Raw genomic sequence first — 7,500 nt, 5'->3', positions numbered from 1 at the left:
ACGAACGGCGAAAGAGACGACGTTAACAGCGTTTCACCCCAATTACCATCATCAAAATATTGCAAGCGGAAGGCTCTTATACTGAAGAGGTGAATGTTGACAAAGAATACCACAATTCTGACGACGGAAGCTAAAGGTTGGGTCATTCAGACACCCACTGGACATCCGAGGGGTCTGTGTAGAGGAGAAGAGAGGACTGGCTGTACTGAGTTAAAGGATAACATTCTGATTACAAAATGTGGAAAATTAATGCTTTCACAAAATGTCTATTATCACCAGAATGTGCGACGGCACATTAAACAAAAATCCCGCTCCCTGGTATACCTATTGAGGTAATCGAAATTTCACCGTGTGTGCTTTTGACAAAGACGAAAGGATCTCTTGTATATGAATGGAGAAAAAGTCAGTTAGAAAAAAAAAAAGAAAAAAGAAAGAATAAATGAATTAACAACCAAATGAATAAACAAATAAATAAATGAATAATGTCGGTCGTAAGATAGCTTACACTTGCTTTGATGAGAAGTGTCTACATTTCAAACCATCACGACCAACATTTTTTCCCGGCTTTTTTTTTCTTTCTTTCTTTTCTTTCTTTCTTTCTTTCATTCTTTTTGTTTGTTTGTTATGAATAGATTTTCTCTATTTGTAAGTTACAAAGACTCTGTAGTCTGTTGCTGTTTTTATTGCCGATCTCTTGTATACTGTTTAGGTGCGGTTTTGAATCGTCCTTTGGTGGTGAAATCTGTGACTCATAGATCTACAGATTACGAGCTGAACAGTAAAAGACAGCATACAACATAAAACACACGCAGCAAAGTCAAATTAGGCCCACCCCCGAAAACGGAGTATGGCTGCCTAAATGGCGGGGTAAAAACTATCATTCACGTAAAAGCCCACTCGTTTACATACGAGTGAACGTGGGAGTTGCAGTCCACGAACGAAGAAGAAGAAGAAGAAGAGTTGGTCCAATAGAAAACATCAACGTTTGTCTGTGTTTCGTACTCTAAGAACCGGAAGTTATGTGGCGACATTGATGTGGAGCTGAGTGTGTGATGTGCGTCACGTGTGTGTATATTTAGGGCTGCACGTGCGTGTGTTTCATTTCATTTGTGTGTATATTTAGGGCTGCACGTGCGTGTGTTTCATTTTGCATGTACGCACCGCGAGGGGTTAAGAGAGGAAGGGAGAAATGGCTGCATTGTGTGTGTGTGTGTGTGTGTGTGTGTGTGTGTGTGTGAGAGTTCTTTTGAAATCACTCATTTTGATTGTATGGTATGCATAAAAGAAGTCAGTGTATCATATCGTTTCAATGCTCTCAAATAGAGAGCAAGGGCTACATGAACTAAACTTTTTGCCTTTGCCTTGCCTTGCATCCAATCTCTCTCTCTCTCTCTCTCTCTCTCTCTCTCTCTCTCTCTCTATCTATCTATCTATCTATTTATCTAGCTAGCTAGCTATCTCAAATTGGTCGAAATCTATCATCCAGCTACTACATAAGATAAGGAGCGTTACAGGGGCGTTTCACTGTCACATGTAAGAGAGAAATTCACAGTTTTATCAAAGACTCCGTGTTACAATTACTGATTAATATGAATGTAAATAATCATCGATGAAAATCAAGCATGGTTTAGAAACGAATGTAATACATTGACCATATTTTTTACTCTTCTTGCTATTTTTTGGAAAGCAGTTATACCTTAATTGTAAACATTTTTATTGCCATTGTCGATTTTGAAAAAGCCTTCGACTCAGTTTCTGGGAAATTGCTATGGCTAGTGTTGATATTCGATGGAATGCATGAGTTGTCCTCCTGTGAACCATGTAAGGCAATGTCAAGGCACGTACTGGGTACGGTGCGTCGCTGACTGCGTGTTAACAGATTACGTGGTGTTAAGCAGGGTGATGTTTTCAGCCCCTTCTTGTTAACATTGTCTGTAAATGAATTAATGTTGGTACCATTGACAGAGGAAAACAGGAAGTAATGCTTACACCTAGGCCCTGCTTTTGTTGAACAGTTTATACTTCTTTTCGCTGGTGACAACATGCCCAGGTCTATAACAGCAATAGATTAACAAGATCAACTCTCATAAAAAGTTGAAACGGAACGAATACATGAGAAGTAATGTATTTGTTTCTTCGTAAAGGTGTATATTTGTCAGTTCGTGAAAACAGTTATTTATTGAATCTGCAATACAAGCTGATAATACATATAGATATTTGGGTCTGCGCTTTACTGCCAATGCATAATATATTAAATTTTGGTCTTATCATACTACCAATACAGATATATATTTGATCTGTATTTTACTAGAATGCTAAATTTCACGGATAGTTCTAATGATCTGGCTCCACGGGCGAAAATGGTCTTACACTGCATAGGTATGACATTATTCCGTTCGTTTTTGTTTGAGTATGAAACTGTTTGATCCCAAAGTGTAAGGTATCCTTCTGACCGCTTCTGAAACATGGGTTTAGATGCCGTATGCTGTCTGGTTGCAAATATCCATAATTTAGTTAATATTTCTCGCCGTTTCTGTAAAGTCGCCAAACATTATGGTTAACAAAAGCACCAGCGGTTGCCCCCATGTGTGTACTGAAATTCAAAACTAACAATGGTAAAGTTTTCTTGATGATGTTGCACTCTCTCTGATATTCATTCGATCATTCTCTTTCTTTCCAGCACAGGTATATAAACCGCCCACATACACGCGCGCGCACACTCGATCTGCACCGCGTGCGAGCGCGCACACGCGCGCGCGCACACACACACACACACACACATTGGTGTGGTTTTTTTTTCCAATGTTCAGGCTTCTCCCACACTTTCCTCCTAACATCAACAGTTCCATTACGTAACAGAAAACTTTTCCTTCAACATTTCCGCAGAAACACAAATCGACTCGGATTGGCACACACAGAGCAAGGAAGCAGACCAAAATAGCTTTCGATATATCCAGCCGAGGAAACAAAGTGTACTTTGTCAGCAGCTCATTGATTTAGCGTTCACCTTTGTAACGGGTTCATACCCTGGTTGTATCCAGGACACACAACTCCCGGGTGTTCAGGAGAAAGGGGTGGATTCAGAACGGCACGTTACGTTCAGTGTGTCCTGTGTTTTCTTGTGCCGCTGTGTATATACTTCAGATGACAAAAAAAAAAAAAAAAAAAAAAAAAAAAACCACCCGTAATGCACTTCATAATCTCTGACGTTGTGGAATACAACAATATAAGATCAGGCTGGTAATGTTCAACTTTAGAATACTAAACTCAGGGGGGCTGTTTAGACGAAAAACAAAGGGTGTCTTAGGCTCACCTCGATGCGCTAAGTTGAATGGAACCCTCAGCTAAGCTGTACGACCACTACTTTCCCATGAAACTGCGACAGTTTTATACACAGTAAGCTCAGCCGATCACAGCCAGAGCAACCCCCTGCAAGCCATTTTGACTGCTGATCACGCGGGTGGTAGCGTCATCAATCTCTGTGTTTTATTCTAAAGTTGAAGACTACCTTACTGTGTATAAAATTGTCGCAGTTTCATGGGAAAGTAGTGGTCGTACAGCTTAGCTGAGGGTTCCATTCAACTTAGCGCATCGAGGTGAGCCTAAGACACCCTTTGTTTTTCGTCTAAACAGCCCCCCTGAGTTTAGTATTCTAAAGTTGAACATTACCGATCAGGCTATAACCCTTCCACTTCTACCGCTTTAAATCACGAGATGGAAACCAAAAACTCTCGTTTATAATCACCGTGCAGTCGGCGTAATATGCACGTTTGTCGACACTGTCGCCCAGCTAACTGTCTCGGAGTTTGCTTTCCAGTGACAGAACCGTTTCTTGCTATTTACAAAGCGGCGGTTCAAATACACAAGACGGTCTTTTCAGTACGCACTGATGAAACAGTCAGTGTGGTGTTGTGTAATTTTCGGTGATGTACAGTTTCAATAAGGTATCAAAACATGCAGACTGATACATAATTCTGCTGTGGAATTAAATGATAAATAAGATATTATGCATATATATATATATATATATATATATATATATATATATATATATATATATATATATATGCTGTTTTGTTGTTTTCCTTTTTTCTATTGTTGTATATATATATATCAATACAAATATATATAAGATATATATATATATATACATATACATATATATATATATGATATGATAGTCGTGTCCGACTATGACCATCAGAACATCAGAGGAGGCAACTGCTGTTCCGACTATTTGGGCTAGAATTTGATTATAGTGGAGAGTGTCTTGCCCAAGTTACATCCCAACTCTCTCGGCCAAGAGGGTTTTAGGACAGTCGGCGTTGGGATGGTTCCCAAAGGCCAACCAGCCCACAAGGTTGCAGCACTAAGAGCCACTGCAATTTTGCCTCCTAGTTTGAGAGTCATAGTCCTTCACAAAAGACTAAGCTGTAAATGATTTCCCATTGACTGGAGAAACCATTGATAATACAGCTCTCACTTTGCTGTTGGCCCAAATGTAAACTTATGTCAATCTGTGATATAAGCTGATATATATATATATATATATAAGAAGGGAGCAGATGCCCGATCTTCGCATAAACCCAACGCGCTGATCAGGCCTTGATGTAAGTAAACGTGTGAAAAATAAACGTGTGATATATAAAGTTGTGACAGATTTCTTTTTAAAAGGTGTGATGAACAAACGTGTGACAGAGATGAAGGTGTGATAGATAAAGATGCGCTAAATAACGGTGTGATGAATAAAGGTGTGACAGGTAAAGATGCGCTAAATAACGGTGTGATGAATAAAGGTGTGGCAGGTAAAGATGCGCTAAATAACGGTGTGATGAATAAAGGTGTGGCAGGTAAAGATGCGCTAAATAACGGTGTGATGAATAAAGGTGTGGCAGGTAAAGATGCGCTAAATAACGGTGTGATGAATAAAGGTGTGGCAGGTAAAGATGCGCTAAATAACGGTGTAATGAATAAAGGTGTGGCAGGTAAAGATGCGCTAAATAACGGTGTGATGAATAAAGGTGTGACAGGTAAAGATGCGCTAAATAACGGTGTGATGAATAAAGGTGTGGCAGGTAAAGATGCGCTAAATAACGGTGTGATGAATGAAGGTGTGGCAGGTAAAGATGCGCTAAATAACGGTGTAATGAATAAAGGTGTGACAGGTAAAGATGCGCTAAATAACGGTGTGATGAATAAAGGTGTGGCAGGTAAAGATGCGCTAAATAACGGTGTGATGAATAAAGGTGTGGCAGGTAAAGATGCGCTAAATAACGGTGTGATGAATAAAGGTGTGGCAGGTAAAGATGCGCTAAATAACGGTGTGATGAATAAAGGTGTGGCAGGTAAAGATGCGCTAAATAACGGTGTAATGAATAAAGGTGTGACAGGTAAAGATGCGCTAAATAACGGTGTGATGAATGAAGGTGTGGCAGGTAAAGATGCGCTAAATAACGGTGTGATAAATAAAGGTGTGGCAGGTAAAGATGCGCTAAATAACGGTGTGATGAATAAAGGTGTGGCAGGTAAAGATGCGCTAAATAACGGTGTGATGAATGAAGGTGTGGCAGGTAAAGATGCGCTAAATAACGGTGTAATGAATAAAGGTGTGACAGGTAAAGATGCGCTAAATAACGGTGTGATGAATGAAGGTGTGGCAGGTAAAGATGCGCTAAATAACGGTGTAATGAATAAAGGTGTGACAGGTAAAGATGCGCTAAATAACGGTGTAATGAATAAAGGTGTGGCAGGTAAAGATGCGCTAAATAACGGTGTGATGAATAAAGGTGTGGCAGGTAAAGATGCGCTAAATAACGGTGTGATGAATAAAGGTGTGGCAGGTAAAGATGCGCTAAATAACGGTGTAATGAATAAAGGTGTGACAGGTAAAGATGCGCTAAATAACGGTGTGATGAATAAAGGTGTGGCAGGTAAAGATGCGCTAAATAACGGTGTGATGAATAAAGGTGTGGCAGGTAAAGATGCGCTAAATAACGGTGTGATGAATAAAGGTGTGGCAGGTAAAGATGCGCTAAATAACGGTGTGATGAATGAAGGTGCGACAGATAAAAGCGTGACAGATAAAAGTTGTGATGAATAAATGTGAGATAGATAACGATATGACAGATAAAGGTGTGATAGATAAAGGTGTGATGAATAAATGTGAGATAGATAAAGGTGTGATAGATAAAAGGTGTGATGAATAAATGTGAGATAGATAACGATATGACAGATAAAGGTGTGATAGATAAAAGTTGTGATGAATAAATGTGAGATAGATAAAGGTGTGATAGATAAAAGGTGTGATGAATAAATGTGAGATAAATAACGATGTGATAGATAAAGGTGTGCTGAATAAATGTGAGATAGATAACGATGTGATAGATAAAGGTGTGATAGATAAAAGGTGTGCTGAATAAATGTGAGATAGATAACGATGTGATAGATAAAGGTGTGATAGATAAAGGTGTGCTGAATAAATGTGAGATAGATAACGATGTGATAGATAAAGGTGTGATAGATAAAAGTTGTAATGAATAAATGTGAGATAGATAAAGGTGTGATAGATAAAAGGTGTGATGAATAAATGTGAGATAAATAACGATGTGATAGATAAAGGTGTGCTGAATAAATGTGAGATAGATAACGATGTGATAGATAAAGGTGTGATAGATAAAAGGTGTGCTGAATAAATGTGAGATAGATAACGATGTGATAGATAAAGGTGTGATAGATAAAAGTTGTGATGAATAAATGTGAGATAGATAACGATGTGATAGATAAAGGTGTGATAGATAAAAGGTGTGCTGAATAAATGTGAGATAGATAACGATGTGATAGATAAAGGTGTGATAGATAAAAGGTGTGATGAATAAATGTGAGATAGATAACGATGTGATAGATAAAGGTGTGATGGATAAATGTGAGATAGATAACGATGTGATCGATAAAGGTGTGATAGATAAAAGGTGTGATGAATAAATGTGAGATAGATAACGATGTGATCGATAAAGGTGTGGTAGATAAAAGGTGTGATGAATAAATGTGAGATAGATAACGATGTGATCGATAAAGGTGTGGTAGATAAAGGTGTTATTTATAAAGGTGTGATAAACAAAGCTGTTAACAAAATAAAGGTGCGATTTTCAACAACAAAAAAGGCGTGACAAATACAGGTGCAGTTTTCACGAGGCTGAGGGTGTAACGTTTCAGACAGAAAACTGCCATGAGCCGCAAACGTTATCTGAACTTTTCCAGCGATCGTGTTATTCACACGTTCCTTCGCTCGTTCCGCAGTGCAGTGGCCTTTGCTTGACATTTCCTACCTGGCTGTATAGGCAGTTACGTTCTGTTTTTTTACCTGAGGGTGTATGGTTCCCAGCTAGGTGTGTCCATGGGTTTTTGTGTGTGTGTGTGTGTGTGTTCTTTTTTTTTTTTTTTTTTTTTCTTTTTTTTTTTTTTAGCTCACTGAACACAAGCATGGAATACTGTCTTTAATGT

General features: G+C 38.8%; 1 long non-coding RNA gene across 1 annotated transcript in view; it reads left to right on the top strand.

Moving 5' to 3' along the window:
• Positions 1-7,500, top strand: part of LOC143301306 (uncharacterized) — an 18,836-nt gene that overhangs the window by 1,100 nt on the left and 10,236 nt on the right. The gene's annotated exons all lie outside the window — the stretch shown is intronic.

This window comes from Babylonia areolata, chromosome 27, assembly GCF_041734735.1.
Source record: "Babylonia areolata isolate BAREFJ2019XMU chromosome 27, ASM4173473v1, whole genome shotgun sequence".
NCBI classification, from domain to species: Eukaryota; Metazoa; Mollusca; class Gastropoda; order Neogastropoda; family Buccinidae; genus Babylonia; species Babylonia areolata.
Note: the sequence above shows the minus strand (reverse complement) of the source record. Positions and strands in the feature narration are given on the sequence as shown.